The sequence below is a fragment of the Choloepus didactylus genome, chromosome X (assembly GCF_015220235.1).
Source record: "Choloepus didactylus isolate mChoDid1 chromosome X, mChoDid1.pri, whole genome shotgun sequence".
In the NCBI taxonomy this organism is placed as follows: domain Eukaryota; kingdom Metazoa; phylum Chordata; class Mammalia; order Pilosa; family Megalonychidae; genus Choloepus; species Choloepus didactylus.
Genome location: NC_051334.1, coordinates 51,360,228 through 51,381,910, shown reverse-complemented (window position 1 = coordinate 51,381,910; position 21,683 = coordinate 51,360,228). Strand labels below are relative to the sequence as shown.

At 37.9% G+C, this 21,683-nt stretch overlaps 1 protein-coding gene across 5 annotated transcripts in view; it reads right to left on the bottom strand.

The window, feature by feature from the left end:
- The window catches only part of CLCN5 (chloride voltage-gated channel 5), a 187,379-nt gene that overhangs the window by 156,053 nt on the left and 9,643 nt on the right, over nucleotides 1–21,683 (bottom strand). Inside the window, exon 2 of one of the 5 annotated variants that reach the window (XM_037821000.1) lies at nucleotides 14,672–14,796. The exons of the other annotated variants lie outside the window; for them this stretch is intronic. The gene's annotated coding sequence lies outside the window, so the exon portion shown is untranslated. The remainder of the gene's footprint in view (nucleotides 1–14,671; nucleotides 14,797–21,683) is intronic. 5 annotated transcript variants of the gene reach the window in all.

The window sequence follows — 21,683 nt, the reverse complement described above, 5'->3', positions numbered from 1 at the left end:
CTGCATGGTATGTGAATATATCTCAATAAAATGAAGATTAAAAAAATATATATATAAATCATAAAGGTCAAGAAATTTAACTGTATAAAAATGTAAAACTAATGGACATTAGAAACAAATTCATTATAAAGCAAATATCAAAACTGGAAAGACATATGTGCAACATTAAGACAGAGTTACTGTCCTTTACATTGAAATAGCTTACAAATCAATAAAAAAGTGACTGCCCAATAAGGAACTATCAATAATATAAGCATATGAAGAAAGCTGAACTCACTAGTAATTAAAGAAATACACTACAAGGAAAAGTCCTTTTGGACTTATCAAATTGACAAATATTTTCCAAATAATAACATACAAGATTGGCAGGAGTTCAGTGAACTAGTGGTGAAGAGTGTAAATTGGTCAACCTTTACCCCCTATCTATCCAATTACACCTTATAAAATTTATACTGAAGCAACAGTTAAGGATGTGAACAAAGATCTAACTATGTGGATGTTCACTGCAGCATTGGCAATGGCAAGGAGCAAATGGAAATAATTAATGTACAAAAACAGAGTGTTAAATCATATAAAATATGGTCATCATATAAAATATAAAATATGCAAGGAGAGGCTAAACCTGCTTAGAATTCTGCCTAAGAGTCTCCCCCTAAGTGCCTCTTTGTTGCTCAGATGTGGCCCTCTCTCTCTAGCTAAGCCAACTTGGCAGGTGATCTCACTGTCCTCGCCCCTATGTGGGACCTGACACCCAGGGGTGTAAATACCCCTGGCAACGCAGGATATGACTGCCAGGGATGAATCTGGACCCGGCATCATGGGATTGAGAACATCTTCTTGACCAAAATGGGGATGCAAAATGAAATGAAATAAATTTTCAGTGGCTGAGATATTTCAAACGGAGTTGAGAGGTCACTCTGGTGGACATTCTTATGTGCTATATAGACAACACCTCTTAGGTTTTAATGTATTGGAAGAGTTAGAAGGAAATAACTGAAACTATCAAACTCCAACCCAGTAGTCTGGACTCCTGAAGATGACTGTGTAACAGTGTAGATTACAAGGGGTGACAGTGTGATTGTGAAAACCCTGTGGATCACACTCCCTTTATCTAGTGTATGGATGGATGAGTAGATAAATGGGGACAAAAACTAAATGAAAAATAGGGTGGGATGGGGGGGTGATTCGGGTGTTCTTTTTTATTTTTATTTTTTATTCTTATTCTGATTCTTTCTGGTATAAAGAAAATATTCAAAAATAGATTGGGGTGATGAATGCACAGCTAAATGATGGTATTGTGAACAGCTGATTGTACACCATGGATGACTGTATGGTATGTGAATATATCTAAATAAAACTGAATTTTTTAAAAAACATTTAAAAAAGGCAGCTTATAAAATAGTATAATCCATTTTATTGTTAAAGTTATGAACACACACAAGATCTGGAAGACTATGTATAAAGGGCATTAAAAAGGGCTCTCTTTTTTAATTAATAATTTAGTTTTAGTTAAAATTTTTCTTTGTTTCTAATTTTTTAAAACTGGTTATAACAAAAACACAAAACACTTCCTTTTTTAAGAAAAGAAGAGAGAGATTATCATCTCTGACTAAGGGACTTATCTATTCCAACATTCTACAAGAGTGCCCCTTTTTAGCTTGAACATTTTAGGATTCTATGAAAGGAAGAACCAATTAACCGTGTAGTATCCTCTAGATAGCAGGAGGGAGTCACTGTAGCATCTCCTAAATTAATGGAGTATATTGGTTCGCTAGGGCTGCCATAACGCACGATAAAGTGAGTAGCTTGAAACAGACATTTATTGTCTCACAGTTCTGGAGGCTGGAAGTCTGAAATCAAGGTATCAGCAGGGCTGTACTCCCTCTGAAGGCTTTAGGGAAAAAAGCCTTCCTTGTCTCTTCCAGCTTCTGGTGGTCCCAGACATTCCTTGGCTTGTGGCAGCATGACTCCAATCTATGCCTCTGTCTTCACATGGCTCACTTCTCCCTGTGTGTGTCTCTATCTTCACACGGTATTATCCTCTGTGTCTCTGTGTCCTCTCCTCTTCTTATAAAGACACCAGTCCTATGGGATTTAGGGCTCACCCCAATTCAACATGACCTCATCTTATCTTGACTACATCTGCAAAGACCCTATTACCAAATAAGGTCACATTCACAGGTATATCAGGGGTTAGGGCTTCAACACAACTTTTGGGGAGATACAATCAATCCATAACACGGGACAAAACACCATTAGCATAAAACAAACAAATAAAAACAGCCAGAAGACAAAGGCAGCTGCTCTGCAAGTACAGATGGAGAGTTCCCACCACTTAAGGCTCTAGAGTTCTTTTCTTTCTGGATCCTGTCTTGAAGACAACATTCTTTTCTATCTCAGTTTTTTTTTAATGCCAAATGACTTCCAGACAAAACCAAACCAAACAATTTGATGTACGATTGGTACTGGAAGGAGAGGACAGAACTGAACACAGTTGTATTGGTGGGGGGGTGGGCATTCTTCCCCACTTCTCCCATCTAAAGGCAGAGAAGCTTCTGTTAGAGTAGCACCCTTGGCCTCTTTCTGCCCCCTTACTTACTCCTCCCCATGGAGAGAGCTATAATTATTTGCTTTAGAGATTAGATATCAGTTTATAAGAAGAAATTCACATTAAATCTAAACTTCAAGGTTGGCCCATTTCAACCACAGTTTAAGAACAGTTTATCTGCCTGTCTGTCCATCTATACATACCTAGAAACATATGCAAAGGCATAATCTACGTGTTTAACCAACACTTGCTGCCTGGCTAATCCAGGGGATCAGATATCAAAAGACTTAGATAAGTAGTCTGTTCCATGATTAGAAACTTGTATATGCATAGAGAAAGAGATCTGACGAGGAAGGCATATCAACAAAAATGGGTCCTAAAATAATCCACATTTCAATGTATCTGACCCCTCTCCATTTCATGCCACACAGAGCTTCCATTTGGTAAGCAGAAAATCATGTCAGCTCAGTGACCTGTCACCTAGTTCTGCATGTCCCTTTGAGTAGAGAGGGAACGTCTATTAAAATCCTATCCATCTTTCCCCAACCAACTCAAATGTCACCTCCTTCCCAAACCTTCCCTCCTCACCCTAGCTGCAAATCACTTCTTGTTCCCTTAAGATTGTGAGTCATTTGCTCCTACCACTTATCACATTATTTTTAAATGTAATTTTATTGAGATATATTCACACACCATATAATCCATCCAAAGTATACAATCAATGGCTCACAGTGTCATCATATAGTAGTTATCACATTATTTCATAAAAAGTCATGCTCATACATGCACTTTTTTTTATATTCATTTTATTGAGATATATTCACATACCACACAGTCATACAAAACAAATCGTACTTTCGATTGTTCACAGTACCATTACATAGTTGTACATTCATCACCTAAATCAATCCCTGACACCTTCATTAGCACACACACAAAAATAACAAGAATAATAATTAAAGTGAAAAAGAGCAATTAAAGTAAAAAAGAACACTGGGTGCCTTTGTCTGTTTGTTTGTCTGTTTGTTTGTGTCCTTCCCCTATTTTTCTACTCATCCATCCATAAACTAGACAAAGGGGAGTGTGGTCCTTATGGCTTTCCCAAGCCCATTGTCACCCCTCATAAGCTACATTTTTATACACTTGTCTTCAAGATTCATGGGTTCTGGGTTGTAGTTTGATAGTTTCAGGTATCTACCACCAGCTACCCCAATTCATTAGAACCTAAAAAGGGTTGTCTATATTGTGCATAAGAGTGCCCACCAGAGTGACCTCTCGGCTCCTTTTGGAATCTCTCTGCCACTGAAGTTTATTTCATTTCCTTTCACATCCCCCTTTTGGTCAAGAAGATGTTCTCCATCCCATGATGCCGGGTCTACATTCCTCCCTGGGAGTCATATTCCACGTTGCCAGGGAGATTCACTCCCCTGGATGTCAGATCCCACATAGGGGGGAGGGCAGTGATTTCACCTTTCAAGTTGGCTTAGCTAGAGAGAGAGGGCCACATCTGAGCAACAAAGAGGCATTCGGGAGGAGGCTCTTAGGCACAATTATAGGGAGGCCTAGCCTCTCCTTTGCAGCAACAGTCTTCCCAAGGACAAGTCCTGTGGTAGAGGGCTCAGCCTATTAAACCACCAGTCCCCTATGTCTGTGGGCATCATACATGTACTTTTTTTTTTTTTTTTTTATCATCATTTTATTGAGATATATTCACATACCACGCAGTCATACAAAACAAATTGTACTTTCGATTGTTTACAGTACCATTACATAGTTGTACATTCATCACCTAAATCAATCCCTGACACCTTCATTAGCATACACACAAAAATAACAAGAATAATAATTAGAGTGAAAAAGAGCAATTGAAGTAAAAAAGAACACTGGGTACCTTTGTCTGTTTGTTTCCTTCCCCTACTTTTCTACACATCCATCCATAAACTAGACAAAGTGGAGTTTGGTCCTTATGGCATTCCCAATCCCACTGTCACCCGTCATAAGCTACATTTTTATACAACTGTCTTCGAGATTCATGGGTTCTGGGTTGTAGTTTAATAGTTTCAGGTATCCACCACCAGCTACCCCAATTCTTTAGAACCTAAAAAAGGTTGTCTAAAGTGTGCGTAAGAGTGCCCACCAGAGTGATCTCTCGGCTCCTTTTGGAATCTCTCTGCCACTGAAGTTTATTTCATTTCCTTTCACATCCCCCTTTTGGTCAAGAAGATGTTCTCCATCCCATGATGCCGGGTCTACATTCCTCCCTGGGAGTCATATTCCACGTTGCCAGGGAGATTCACTCCCCTGGATGTCAGATCCCACATAGAGGGGAGGGCAGTGATTTCACCTTTCAAGTTGGCTTAGCTAGAGAGAGAGGGCCACATCTGAGCAACAAAGAGGCATTCGGGAGGAGGCTCTTAGGCACAATTATAGGGAGGCCTAGCCTCTCCTTTGCAGCAACAGTCTTCCCAAGGACAAGTCCTGTGGTAGAGGGCTCAGCCTATTAAACCACCAGTCCCCTATGTCTGTGGGCATCATACATGTACTTTTACTAGATTATAAACTCTTTGATGGCAAGGCCCAAGTCACTGACTTTTATATGAGCCACAGCATCAGTAAAGTGTCTTACACAGTTATTTGATAGATGTGTGTAGGACTAATACTCTAGAATTTACATAAGTTGAAAATAAATATCCTCCTCCCTCCTTACCACTTAATGATGCAAGCATTGCAGAATAGGCATAATGTCCACTTAGAGAATTATTGGCTATAGCAGCAAACTTTAGTCCAATCATTTGATATTTTAGCTTCCTCACCTTTTAGTGTCATGTATGTGCACATTAGGGTGAGATATCACCCACTCCCAGGAGCTAGCTTGATAAAACTCTCTAGAGCAGTGCTAGTCAATGGAAATATAAAAATGTGAGCCACATATATAATTTTAAATTTTCTAGAAGCCACATTAAGTAAAATTAAAGTAAAATGAAATTTAATAATGTATTTTATTTAACCCAATATATCCAAAATATTACCATTTCAACATGCAATCATGTGTGCTATTTTACATTCTTTTTTTAATCATACTAAATCTTTTAAATCCAGTATGCACATTTCAATTCAGACCAGTCACATTTCAAGTGCTCAACACAGCTCCAAAGACTGAAAATTCAGGATCAAATAACAGATCAAACTACTTATTAGCTATGAAAGCTAATTACTTAACCTATCTGTGTCCCAGTTTCCTCAATTTAAAAATGAGGATAATAACAGCATTTACTTAATAGAGCTGTACTGAGGTTTAATAATATGCATAAAGTGTTGGATGCATTATATGGTGTGTGAATAGATCTCAATAAAATTGCATTTAAAAAAACACACACATGAAGTGCCTAGAAGAGTACCAGGCAAACTGTAATGACCTAATAAATACAAACCACTACTTCTACCACTTCCACCACCACTACCACCATCCATTAACTACAGAAAGAAACTGAGCTAAAGAACTAAGTGTATGGCCCAAATTCATAAAGCAAATCAATGTTGGGTTCCATGCCCTGTCTTCTAACAGTAGTCTGTTAAACAGTAGACTAGGCAGCTGGAAGCAAAGGAAAATCTATTCTTTATCCATTTAAAATTCCAAAGTGCTAGCCAAGTGGAGTTTGAGAATCAGCTCAAAAAGCAACATTCTTCAAAATGGTAGCTTAGAGAAATGCCATCCAGCTGTGTTATACTAGCTGTCTGTGCTGGTTTGTATACATTATGTCCTCTAAGAAAAAGCCATATTCTTTAATGCAGTCTTGTGGGGGCAGATGTATTAGTGTTGATTAGGTTGGAACCTTCTGATTGAGTGTTTCCATGGAGATATGACCCACGGAACTGTGAGTGACACCTTTGATTAGGGTGTGACCTCTTGATTGAATGTTTCCATGGAAATGTGGTCCCACCCATTCAGGGTGGGTCTTGATTAGTTCACTGGAGTCCTATAAAAAGAGCTCTCTAAGAGGGACCTCAGAGCAACTGAGAGTGACATTTTGAAGAGGAGCTGCAGCCAAGAGAGGACAAAATGCCCCAAGAGCAACATTTTGGAGAACGCCATTTTGAAATGTAATCTGGGAGCAAGCGGGCACCAGCTACATACCTTCCGAGCTAACGGAGGTTTTCTGGACACCAATGGCCGTCCTTCAGTGAAGGTATCCTATTGTTGATGCCTTACCTTGGACACTTAATGGCCTTAAGACTGTAATTTTATAACCAAATAAACCCCCTTTCTAAAAGCCAATCCATTTCTGGTGTTTTGCAAAATGGCAGCATTAGCAAACCAGAACATTGTCCTTTCACCCTACCATTTCCTTTAAGCTCTGTCCATTTGCTATAAATATTTCATCCCTGTTAATAGGTGAAAAAGTATAATCCCCTATGTTTTTACTCTGCATTATTTTGGATTATTTTGTTGCCTTTTTTGGTAGATTACTAGTGAGGTTGAATATTCTTGCATAAATTTGCAAAATATCCAGCACCTACAGCCATCCTACCCTTGGCATATGTGACTATGTTCTTCAGAAGACTCAAAGTAGAGGTTACTACTACAAGAAGCAATAGCAGAATTGAAAGAACACCAGCCTAGGAATCAAGGAATTTGATTTCTGACCTGGGTCTATAACTAAATCACAAAATGACTTTGAGCAAGTCACTTAAACTCACTGAACTGTATCTCAATTTAAGATAAGGTCAAGTATGCTATTTAGGACTGAGAATTAAAATGCAGTACACAAGAGCAATAATTAGAAATAAAATTTCATCAAATCTTATTATTCTTATTTATCTATATTTAAGTGTTATGGCAATAAGTTCCCCTTGAGAAAACGGGCACTGACAAAGTTTTGGAATAATATGCTTTAATATATAAATAATTAGAATACCTAGAAAAGCAAACAAATTGTTCACCTACCTGATATTTATTGCTGCTGTCACTGAAATTCAAATAATAATTATATCTTCCAGCTTTCTACTAGGTAGCAAGATTAACAGAACAGTATTATAAACCCAAAGGGGCAGTAGTAACAATCTCCATGGATCTCTCCTCTGTCCCATATTCTATGGATCAAGGTTTCTCAACTTTGGCATTATTCATATTTTGGACCTGATAATTCTTTGTTATGTGAGGCTGTCCTGTGCACTGTAGGATGTTTAGCAACTTCCCTGGATTCTACCCACTAGATGCCAGTAATACACACACACACACAAAGTTGTGGCGACCTAAAATGTCTCCAGACATTACCAAATGTCCCCTGAGAGGCAAAATTGCCCCAAGTTGAGAAACATTATAATGAATCCTCTACCATCACTACCCTAAATTCTTTTGGAATTAAGCTCATACAGAGACTTGCAATTTTTGATGCATCACTGCTTATGACATAGTTTCATTAATACAAAATGCAATAATCACCTTTCATTGGCAATCTGGATCCTCAAACGGTATAGCCTTTCTAGTTAATTTGCATTTAATACATATTTAGCAAGAAATACTTTTGCAAAATGCCCCATTACACTGCAGATCTTATCCAAATATTTTTTCCGGAGCTGAAACAATGTTTTCACACACATGGTGATTCTTGGAGCTAACATTTTAGATTAAGAAATTTAAATTTTAGAGCTCATGATATATTCCTCTAACGTTAACACCATGGCTTTAATAAACTGACTACCACCCCATTCCCATTCTCCTCCATAAAGGCCTCATGCTTTCTCTTACCCATCTAGCTGCTCAACAGTCTGGTTCCCAGTAACTAGGCCATATACCCAGTCACCATTTTTTCATCTGCAGTTTTGACAGAAGGTTGTTGTGTTGCCTTGTGTCTGTACATATAAGCAAACAGGGAAGGAGTGCTAATGAGTACCATAAAATACTAGAATCAACGAAACATATACATATACATAATGTCTATTGTTTAATGCCATGGGGACACAAAAAGGAATAAATGTGAGCCAGGAAGGATCTATAGAATTTTAGAGCTAAAAGGCATCTTAGTATTACATATCAACCATGTGCCCAAAGTCATTCAGCTAGTTAATTTGACATGTTGATAGTGGAATGTTCAAGAAAGGGTATCCTGGATTGCAGCTATAGATGAAAACTAGTTTAGAGCTAAATTCATAGACTTGGGACTCAACATCTGGAGAAAAGGACACCAAACCGTTAATAGTGGTTACCTGGGAGGAGGAGGTTAAAGGGACACTTTCACTTTTTACTCTGGATGCTTCATAGTATTTTATAAAGTGAACATGTAATCGTGTTACTTTTCTTATTAAAACTCATAAAAGGTAAATCCATGACAGTAGATGAAATCTCCGAGGGAGAGAGTACAAAGAGAGAACAGGCAAAGGACTTAGCACCCCTAAATATGGACATAATTAAGGGACAGAAGGAAGCAAAGGCAGTGAAGAAGCAGAGGGAGAGGCAGAAAGAGAACTAGAAGAGTACAACTCTGGGCCAAGGGAGGGAAGTTTCAAAAAGGAACTGAATGGTCAACAGAATCAAATTCTTTGAAGAGGCCATGAATGTGAGAACTGAGAAAAAGAAATGAGAAGAGAAGGGAGAAAAATAAAATGGCAGAACAGAATTCAGACCTGAAAGAGGCTTCTTAAAAATCATAACCTTCTCCCTACATCATACCCCTCAATCTTTGAGGAAATTGAGGCCCAGAAAGATCAAGTGGCAGCCAAATAGATATTAGTAGCTAGATGGCACAGCAAAGGGAGGCCAGAACATGTTTATAGATAGTCTAGTGAATGGGTCCAGTGGAAAGGAAGAAAATGAAGTTATCAGAAGAAAGGGGGAAGCAATTGGATAAGTAATACCTGAAAAAGACAAGAAGAGATGGGATTGAAGGCAGAAGTAGACAAAAATAACAAAACTTTTCATCTGAAATTCAATAACTTGATTCCTTTTTTTGTTTAAGTTTTTAAATTAGGTCAGGGGAATCCCTTAGACAGAGCACATGAATTCCCCCAGAATTCTGCCCTTGGCACTTTTTTCCTCTCAAAACTGTCCATACTCCCTAGGCTTCATTTACATGAAGGATTTCCAAATCTCTATTCCAGCCCAAACCTCTCCCCTAAGGCCCAGGCCCAGAAGAGACGAACATCTCTGCTTGGGTATCTAATAGATACCCAAAAGGAAATCACCATCTCCACAACCTTACTTCTGCTCCAGCACTCCCTGTCTCAGTGAATAATTTTAGGTAAATTACTGAACATCATCTTTCATTATATCTATGTTGGCAATATGAAAAAGCATTAGCTGGATGACAGTAAAGTTAGAGTCACAGCTGTTAGAGCTGCCTAACTCAATGAGTGTTCATTAATGGATTCATGGTAAACAGATCTATGCCAAGTATGGCAGACAGACTGTAGAGTGACCCCCAATAATGCCCACATTCTGGTGTTCATCCCATTGTATAACACCCTCCCCTTGAGTGTGGACAGAACCTGTGACTAGCTTCTGATGAATACAATGTGGCAAAGGTGATAGGAAGTCACTCCTGTGATTAGGTTATGACAAACATATATGACTGCTTCTTGTTAGCATGAGAGATTTCATCCCTTGCTAGCTTTGAAGAAGTAAGCTGCCATGTTGTGAGAAGGCCACATGCAAGGAACTGCAATCCCACAACCACCACCAAGAATTAAATTCTGTGAACCATATGAGCTTGAAAGAAGACCCTGGGCCTCAGATGAGACTGTAGTCCCAGCTGACACCTTGATTACAGCCTAAATGATTCTCAGCAGAGGACCAGCTAATTCATGCCCAGACTGGATAATGTATGTTGTTTTGAGCCACAAAGTTTATGGTTAATTTATTATGCAGCAATAAAAAACTAGAACATCAAGCAATATTTTATTTTTACTGGGATAAAATTATTTATGAAATACACATGATAATACAGCTAAAACTAACAAGATGAGCAAGAGATGAAAATTTAACCACATTAATGTTTAACTAAGGCATGAGAGAAAGGTCCTTGTTAAAAAAAGAGACTGAGGAAAAGATAGGCCTCAGGCTCCTTATGAGATCATTGTTAAGACGTATCTACCAAAAACCCAGTACTATTTGAGATAATATTAACAGAGTATAATGTACAAAACAAAAGGAGAAGCTTTTCTATTGTGCCATATGAAGTGGTAAACCTGGGTGCCTAAATTTAAGGCATTAGGAGGGACAGAGGAAAAGATAAACTATGTTCCTGTTCCTCAAGAATCTTCCTCTCTATTGGGGAGCCAAGATAAACACATTAAAAAGTTAAATCATAATGAAGAATTTAAATAACAGCTTAAGGCAACAACAGAAAAGGTGTTATAAAGCAGGCATTACAATTCTTTTTTTTTTGTTCCTACCATCCCCCAAGAAAATTGACAACCATAACTGAACAAAGGAATAAGAAAAACAAATAACCTAAAATAACTACATTGCTTCCAACAGCATTACAATTCAACTGGCAGTTAGTTAAAGGGAATTACAGAAGCAGGAATTCAGAAGGGGAGACAATATATAATTATTAATATTATTTTTTGCCAATATGATATAAAAAAATGGGGTATTCAACCTTGGGATTCAATTTCATACTACTGAGCATGAGCACTCAAATTTTGAAAATGTGCAGGTAAAAAACCACTTGGACAATTTATGATATTTCAGAGGCTTCTATATTGGCAGATACCATTAAACTTTGCAGTTGAGAAAATCTGAGCAAAGAAGGGTTAAAGAATTTGTTCATGAATGCAATTCACTAAGTCAACTGTATTGGAGAAACAGATTTTCTCTGAGTCTAGTACACTAATGAAAACCCACATTGCATTTCTAGATTACAACAGCTACTTCTGGTTAACATAGTATTTTCACTAAAATAGTTTGAAATCCTGAGTTATCCTTTGCTCTTCTTCTCCCTCCAAAGTCGATCAGTATCCAAATTTTATCATTTCTTCCTTTGTGATGTCTCTCACATTCAACCCTTCCTTTAAATTCCCAAAGTCAATATCTTGTATCTAGGCTCTCATAATGTTCTATCTGAATCTTCTTCAGCTGTCTCCTAACTCATCTCCCCAATTCCAGTCTTTCTCCTTCCCATCTGTCCTGTGTAGTTCTGATGACAACAGCTCTGTTCTCAAAATCCCTCAATTGCTCCCCATTGCCTACAGAAAGATGTACGGACCACTTAGTTTTGAAGTCAGAGTTGGACTCAAATCCTAGCTCCAACTCTTCCCTACTATGTGATTTAGGGTCACTGGCAACCTTAATTGAGGATAATACCAATTGCCTCACATAGGTATGATGGTCAATGTGTCCTTGCTTTCCTGGGCCATTCCCTGTATTACGCCTATCCCATCTGATTAGCATTTCACTTCACTCTCAAAATGTTCTGTTTTGACAATAAATCATTTGGCCAATAAAGGGTTGTTATGAGGATTTAATGAGCTAATGCATATAACTATAAATATGGTGGTACTTTGCTACCTGAAATCATATCTCCAAGTGTAGGCAAACCTACCCATACTACATGGTCTACCTCAGATGCCATCTCCTCACCATCTAATTCCTATGGTATGCTATGCCTCTCTTATAACATGTATCCTAACACTAGCTTGGATCATGGTTATTTGTATACATGTTTTAACTTCCTCAGAGATTAACTTTTGGGAAGACAGTGGTCGCTTCTGGTTCCTCTTAGCTCTACACATGGTACCTAGTAGCGTCTTGCACACAGAAAATACCCTCTAAATTAATTACCATTAGAAAGAACAAAGAATTCTGGCTACAGAATTGCATTTCACTTATCCATAGGCTATTTATTAAAGGCTGCTGCTTTTCCTTCTCCATTGAAATCATTTCACTTACTCACAGCAAGGGTACTCTAATAGGAATTTTCCTTCTTCCAATCAATTGTTGGGGGTAGGGGGATTCTTGGAGCTATGGTCCTAGGAATACAGAGTAGCTAAGAGCCAGACTGTTACTCAGCCACTTTATACCTCAGTTTCATACCTCCTATTGTTAAGATTAAATTGGTATTGTGAAGATTAAATAAAATAATCCATGTAGCAACTTAGAAAAAGCACATAGTAAATATGCAGTAAATGATAGCTATCATTATTTGTTCTCTTCTTTTTCTCCACCTCAGTCAAATCAGAGCACTTAACTACAGAGTGAAGACTCAAAGCAACATCATCTACACAGTGCAGCCAATTACAGGGTATCAGCACAAAGTATCACCCACCGGAAGCTCAGAGTCTTCTTTACCTGACTTTCTAGGATGTCTGTTTTCTTCTCCCAATTCCTCCCTCCTTCCTCCAAGCTGGGGCCATTTCTAACAACTTCTCTGATCACACCAAGGAAAAAACCTTCATGTCTGGTTCTCTAAGCATAACTTCCATGTCCAGGTTCAACCCTAAACCATGCTTCAGACAGCTCCTCATGTCCTCTGGTTCCCACAACCAGAAAAATCTCTCAAACATAGCACTCTTTATGATTTTAGTATTTGTATTCCTATCTACGTCCTGAAATTACTTAGCCTTTCTCTTTTCTCTCAATTTTTCACATCATTCCAGTCTCTGTCACCTGCCCAATTTAAATGCCTTTATCCATCAACATCCTCTAGTAAAACCTATCCTGCTTCTTAATCTGTTAAGTTTTCTAACACCTGTCTCCTGGCTAAAATTCCAAATATTGGAGATCCAGGAACATTTAACACAGGACAGTTATTCTCATCTCTAAACACACACAACTGGGTGAAAGAACTAGTCATTATACCAAATCAGGAGGACATTCAGATGGATCCTTTCACCTCTTATAAATCATGCAAAAGCCCTCTTTTTGGAGGAAGTGGACTAAAATAAGCCTGAAGAATCTGAGGATTTAATTTTATCAAAATTTTATTATGTAAACAACAGCCAACTTACATCTTCTCCACTTCAAATATAAACTATACCTCCATTTCTCCTTAGGTCTTTAAGCAAAAAGCTCAATAAACTGTAACCTAGCATTTACCTAGATTATTTAAACAAGTTGAACAATAACAGCTATTTATCCAGACACTGAGACATTTAATTTTTTTTAATTGTGGTCTGGAATACAATTACTATGCTATTTAGGTATTAAAATGCCCAGAGACCAAAACTAATGACATAAAATTGCTTCATCAAAAAAACTAACAAAATCATGATTTTTACCTAATTTAATCTTATTTTCTTAGTGCAAGCTTTAACAAAGCAACATCTCCCCTTAGCCCTCTAGGCATAATAATTCCTTGTTAGCTTTTGGAAGCCCTTGATTTTCCCAGATTTCTGTGCTTCAGATCTGACACCTCACTCAATCACTATTATACCTGTCATTTCTTGGTATAAATTATTAGTGTGAAGAAAATAATCTACAATAAAATCTGCCATTTTTATTTAAATTTTATTACTTAAAGGTATTTCAGCTTGTTGTAAACAAGTCAAACAGTATAGAAGGGTTCGAGTGAAAAATAAAAATCTCTTCTCCTGCCACCCCTTATCTCCAAGGTAGCAACAGATAACTGTTTCTTGTGCATTATTCCAGAAATCTTCTATGCATATGTAAGGATACATATATACAAATTCGTATCTATCTATCCTATAGTACCTACCCGCTTCTTTTTGTTGTACAAATGAGATCATATAATACATACCATTCTGCAACTTTTTTGCCAATTAAAATGTATCTTGGACATCATTCCTTGTCATTCATATATACATCTACCTCACTCATTTTAATGAAATGCACTGCATTCCATAATATATATATACCATAATTAATATAACCAGTCTCTCATGATGGACAGTAAGATTGTCAATAGTGAAAAGATGGCAAAAATGAAGCAACAAATGTCCTTATATAACATTTGACCTTTATACAGTTCCTTTTTAGAAGAGATTCACTGAGTAAAGAGATGAGCACTTTTTTAAATTTTATTTATACTGTTCTTTATCTCTTCTTACCAAAATCCCAACTAGGGAAGAGATCTTGACCTGAAATGTTCACTGAGTATCCTGAGTACCTGGCTCATAGAAGATATATTCAATAAATACCTGAATTGCAAAATGGGGCCTGCTCACCTCTTGAGGGTCTTCCTGGGAGTTCAGGTGGAAGAATCTCATCTTCTTAGACACTTGCATCATTTCAGCCCCCAATCGAGCCCTCAGGCAGTCCACCAGGATCCGTGTGTTGTGGTGGTTGTAGCCTGCCAGGTAGGGAGACCTTCAATCCTGAGATACACATGGCCCCTGACGACTGGGCAAATAGGATCACGTAGCCCAGGTCTCTGCTGAAGGCCGAGATGTTCTCCTGCACTAGTGCAAAGCCACCAACTGATCTAGCAGCCTCCAGTTCCCTTGGGCCTGAGTGTTGCCCATGCTGGGTACATGGGGTCACAATCAGGGTTCTAGGTCCTAGTGGCCCGGGCCCCCTGGTCAGACGGTCAGAATCTGGAGGGCTCCCGCCTGTCCTCACCCCACCTTGTCACATTTTACATTTTGATAAGAACTTCCAAGCTGCCCTCCAAATGGGCTCTACCAGTTTATTTTCCCACCAACCCTGTATAGAAGTAAGCTTTTAAATCAGTCAACTGGTCTGATGATCCTGCAGCTCAAATAGGGAATCTGACAATTAGTACAAATACAGCAAAGCACTGGTTATTTTGCATCTTTTTTTAACACAGTATAGAAAGCCAAGTGCCACAGTTGGTGACAGCCACACCCTGCTGTGATTAGCCATGCCCTGCTCCAAATGCAATTTTAGAGGGTGCTATTCTTCAGAAATAATCCAGCTCTTAAATAATGAATTCCTTAGGTTCAGAGATTTATTGAGTGAATTCGGCATAGAAGAGAAACCTGTATTTTTCCTGGCAACACCACCCATAATTATCTCTAACACCTGGAGTACTACATATATGTGATATATGGTGGCTTCCACTTGTCCATAATTAGTTAAGGCAATTGAGACACACTTAGAATATGTAAGACCTCAGTACATCAGCATATTCATGGCATGGGATGATCCGGATTTGCTAGTTTAATGGAGAAGCAGGGTTTGTTTGTTTTCTAGTGATGATGAACCTCTGTAGGCACCACCGCATAAAATCTAGTGAATCACATCTAGAAAACCATTAAACACTTCATATCACTGGAAAGCACCTTAGCATAACTTACCTTATTTGATCTTCATGGCAGTCCTTGTAGGAAGGCAAGGTGGTTATTACTCATTAAACAAAGACTCACTGAGTTCTCTCTGCTAGGCCTTTGGTATATGACCATGAATGAGGCACTCCCCGCTCATTCACTGGTCACTCTGTCCTATCCAATCTATCTGCAAGGCACTTAGGATATTTAGTAATATGGCCTTCAAAATCCTGTATTATCTGCCTCTGCCCACCCTTCCAATTTTATCCCATGAACTTTTATATCAAATTCATTACAGTTCAGGCCCAATGACCACACTGGGAAAGAACCCAGGTTCTTATTCACATCAGGGATTTCCACTTTGTTTCCTTTGCCTGGAATGCTCGTTCCTCAACGATTTGCCTGCATAACTCCTACTCACCTTTTAGATGTTGGAACCTGTCACTTCCTTCCAGACTCTCTTCCTCCAATATATCACATCTCATCTATTATTCTTTTTCATAGTATTATACTTTCATTGCACTCACCACACTCTATAATTAAATGCACGTTGCCTGGCATAAAGCAGACATGAGTGAACAAATACAACCAATGCACTCAAGGGGTATACAATATAGTAGGGAAACACACAAAGAGAGAAAGGCTAATTTTACCAGAAGATGGGAGAGGTCTCAGGAAAGACTACAGGGAAGAGATGACCCTCGAGCTGATGGTTGAAAGATGAGTAGATGAGTAGGTATTTGCCAGGAATCAAAATGGTCCAGGCCACCAGCGGGACAAGTCATGTAAGGGGTCTCTCAGATTTTTGGCCTTGATACCTGAGTGGATGCTGGTACAATTATTCAATACATAAAATGTAAGGGGAGGGGGTCCTACTACTATTGTAATTATTACTTATTACCAGGCTATAGAACCCAAGGAAAAGAAAGTCTTGGCAGAGTTTGGGACGTGAATGGCAGTAATTCCCCTGCATGCCTGCCTCTCACCACTCTCAAACTAAATAGAACCTGAGAATATTCAGCACTGAGTCATAGATGGCCATGGGTCAGGCTAGGCTTTCTACAGAAGGTTGGGCAGTGGCACCCATAATCAAACTTTCTGGTCTCCCTTTCCCGCACCCCAACACACACGGAACAGCATTACATGAAACAGGAAGCTTTGAATCATAATTCTGGTTAAAACATGAGAATTGATAGTTTATTTTAAAAATGCTAACATAGTGACAGGAAAAAAAGTACACCCCAGAAGCCTAAAAGAAAAAAACAAATTCTTTGGAAAAAAAAAACTTTACAAAGTAGCAACAAAGCATAGTAAGGAAAGACTAACATTTAGCAGAAAATTATAAAATACTCAAGCCTAGCGTAGGCAGTGCAATTCAGTAGGGTTAGACAGGTACAGATTGATAGAGAGCTAGATAGCACTGATTATCAGGAGATCCAGGAGCTAGTCCTGGCTCTATGTACCATGTAAAGCTGTGTGACCTAGAATAAGTCTCACTGGGACTCAATTTCTTCCTTTGCAAGGTGAGATGTTTGAACCAGATCACCCCTAAAGATCCTTTCCAGTTTAAAAACATCCCTTTAACAACATATCTAATTTTACTTTTTATGCCACAATACAATTAGAGAAGCTATTACGGGCCAAACATTTCAGTGATCAGCTCATTCTCATATACAACCTTGTGAAGTAAATATTACCATATCGTTTTGCATTATCTAATTCCAAAGATCAATATTTGCGAGTGCTTAACAAGTTCCAGCCACTTTTCAAAAGGCTGTTTATGTGTGTATGTTTCATCCTAATAATCCTGTAAGTATTATTATTCTTAACCCCATTTTACTGATGAGGAGGATGAGGCACAAAGAGATTAATTAATTTGCCCAAAGTCACATAGCTAGTAGTGACAGAGACAGAATACAACCCCAGGGAATCTGTCTCCAGAGTTCATGCTCTTTGCCACTACACAATACCTCAAATGAGGCAATGGAGTCTTTCAGAATTTAGGTAACTTTGACTATCAAATAGCAGAGCCTGGGTTCAGATCCAGGTGTATCAGAAGCCAAGGCCCACGGAAGGGCCACAATTATATGCTTGGGAAAAAATAGCTGGCTTTTAAAGAATAATTTCATGGAAGTTTGTTTTGTTTACCCTCAAGGCTTTTCATTAGAAGCCATCCCCACCTATATTTCCCTTCTGAGGAGCTGTGGAAGGGCAACAGGCAAAGAGAGATGAAGAACTCACTTCTTGAGTGCTTGCTGGAGGTAAGACACTGTGCCAGACTGAAAAAAACAAAACAAAACAAAACCAGGCTGTGCTTCTCTACTCCTACTTTACTCTTTACTTTTGCCCAAGTCATGAGGATACTAATGTTTTTGGTCTATAGGCAGGACCATATGGTTTTTCCTAGGTGATAGTAGTCCAGTTACTAAGCCACATAGCTACTGAAGCTCTGTCATCAATTCATTGACTGCTTTGTGGTGCTCCCTCCTGGCTCCCCTTGTGTTAGCTAAAGTCACCAGACTGTTTACAAATACACTATGATGTGCTAAAAAAATTTCTGTACAGTTGAAATATATATTTCCTACTGGATTTGAAGCCAACTATTTGCAACTCACTGCAAACATTTATTTTATTAAAATTTTCCATGTGTAATTCCTTTAAGGCATATTTGCACAAATTCTTGATGCTATAACTTGGATATCTGATGATAGGTTATCAATTTTTTGTGGTTAATTGGTAAAAATTGGTAAAATTGGCCATGTGAAGAATTTTTATGTTATTTTATGTTATGTTTATTTTATGTCTTTGTACATCTTAAGTTAAATGTAGCCCTATGGCTTTCTATTATAATTTGCTTTTAAATTCTTAAGAGTGAAATTTGTGAGTGATTATATTCTCTGCTGTAGTTCTGTGTTTGTGTTGTTGGACTTTTTGAAAACTCGTATGATTATATGATTTCCAAGCCTTGATATCTTTTTTTTTTTTTTTAATTAGAGAAGTTGCAGGTTTACAAAGAAGTCATGTAAAAAATACATTGTTCCCATATACCCCCCTATTGTTGACAGTTTGCATTAGTGTGGTACCTTTGTTATAATTGATGAAAGAATATTAAAATAGTACTAACTATAGTCCATAGTTTACCTTAGGTGTATTATTCCCCATATACCACCCTATTATTAACACTTTGTAATACTGTTGTACATTTATGAAATAATTTATGAAAGAACATTCTTATATTTGTACTATTAACCACAGTCCTCCATCTACAACAGGGTCCTTGTGCTACACAGTCCCACATTTTATCATCTAACTTTCTTTTTTTTTTTTTTTTAATCTTCATTTTATTGAGATATATTCACATACCACGCAGTCATACAAAACAAATCGTACTTTTGATTGTTTACAGTACCATTACATAGTGGTACATTCATCACCCAGATCAACCCCTGACACCTTCATTAGCACACACACAAAAATAACAAGAATAATAATTAGAGTGAAAAAGAGCAATTGAAGTAAAAAAGAACACTGGGTACCTTTGTCTGTTTGTTTCCTTCCCCTATTTTTCTACTCATCCATCCATAAACTAGACAAAGTGGAGTGTGGTCCTTATGGCTTTCCCAATCCCATTGTCACCCCTCATAAGCTACATTTTTATACAACTGTCTTCGAGATTCATGGGTTCTGGGTTGTAGTTTGATAGTTTCAGGTATCCACCACCAGCTACCCCAATTCTTTAGAACCTAAAAAGGGTTGTCTAAAGTGTGCATAAGAGTGCCCACCAGAGTGACCTCTCGGCTCCTTTTGGATTCTCTCTGCCACTGAAGCTTATTTCATTTCCTTTCACATCCCCCTTTTGGTCAAGAAGATGTTCTCCGTCCCATGATGCCAGGTCTACATTCCTCCCCGGGAGTCATATTCCACGTTGCCAGGGAGATTCACTCCCCTGGGTGTCTGATCCCACGTAGGGGGGAGGGCAGTGATTTCACCTTTCAAGTTGGCTTAGCTAGAGAGACAGGGCCACATCTGAGCAACAAAGAGGCATTCGGGAGGAAGGCCTTGATATCTTAAATACAAGGAATCACAAACCATAATTTTTGTCTTCAGGATCTGGAAGAGTCCCTTGTGCTTTAGTATGTATTTGTGCCATACTTGATTTCTTAGTAAATATTGTTCCAGATGCAAAACTCCTCTATTTTGTGCCAAATAGTCACTTAGGCAGAAAAAAAACTTTTCCTTGACTTATTTTCATGCTTACCCCAACATATTCTGCCACCTCATCTTATTATATAACCTCCGCCTTTAGAATACGGTTAATTTCCCATGTTTTATACAATCTCCTCATCCCCACTCTCACTCTTAAAAGTTTTTGGAGTCAATAGGAGACAGCCAGAATTTATGAGAGTACTTGAGAAAGTATTAATAGCAAATAACTGTCTCACCAAACCCTCAGAGGTTTGGTTTCTTTTTTTTTTTTTAATTTGAAGAGTGGAAAGGGGCACAGAGTGGCTAAAACAGTTGTCCAGAAGTCCATACACTTCACTCCTTGTTGGAGGCACTCATTCAGAATCTACTGAATCTAATTTCATATCTCATTTAAAAATAATTTGTTTTCTAAATATAAAAGTAATACATATCAGTGCATAAAAATTGGAAAATAAACAAAAGTATAAAACAATATATCATAACACCTGGAGATAGCCACTTTAACAACTTTGGATCATTTCCTTCCTTTCTGTATTTATCTTTATAATCATAGGTATATGAATAACCTGTAAACACACAAAGATACATAAACAAGCACTTGAATTTAAAAAGACAGAAATGGGATAATTCCATATTTTTTTCTTCTCCATTCTATCACAGATAATATACTGTGTGGATGTGCCATAATTTACTTAGAACTTAATAGTTCCTCTATTATGGAAACTATGTCTTCAGTTTTTCCCTATTATAAATACCTTAGTATATAAAACTGTGTACAGACACCAGAGGTAAAGATAGATGACTATATAACGTGGCAAAAACTGGAGTGGCCAATGACTGTTACTAAATATACAAATATAAAAATGTTTTTGCATGTGGGAAAGCAGATGAATGTCAACCATGTAGAGAGATGAAAAGGGGATGGTATTCAGGAACAAACATAATCAAAGCAAACTGGAGTCTATGGTCAACAGTAGCATTGTAATATACCTCCATTAAATGTAACAAAGGCAATATGCCAATGCTAAATGTATATGAGAGGGGGATATAGGGGAGGAATATGGGATTCTTGGTAGTGGTGTTATTTGCTGTACTTACTAGTATATTGTATTGTATGACATGTTATTTTTCTTTTTATCATTTTTTTCTTATTGCTAAAAAAAAACAATTTTTCTTGTAGTAATCAATATGTTCAAGTGCTGATTGTGGTGATAAATGTACAACTTTATGATGATACCATGAACAACTGATTGTACACTGTGGATAAATGTTTGGTATATGAACATAACTCTATAAAATTGTAGGAAAATATATATATAGGAGTAAAAGTGTTGGAGAAAACATGGTGAGAGGGATGATGCCTCACCAATATGGACTAACTACAATGTGTAAACTCAGAATTGAATCTTAGAACATAGCCTAACGTGGACATAATAATTGTAATAGTCCCTAGATCGTAAGCTCTTACAGCAGTTAACTCTATCCCTGAATTGTAATGCCTATCTCTAAACTTTGACATGCTGATCCCCTAGCGTATAACCTGATTGGTCCCTGGAACAATGCATATCTCCGAGACACCTGAAACTCAGAGCTAGAGCTCGGCAGATGTGAATGTCAGTATTAGTGCATACAGCCACTGTCAAAAAAAAAAAAAAAGAGTTGAAAAAGAGCCCAGACTTCAATTAGTGATATGAATGAAGCAGGTCTGGTTAAGACCAGGGCAAGCCAGGCCAAAGGGTAAAGG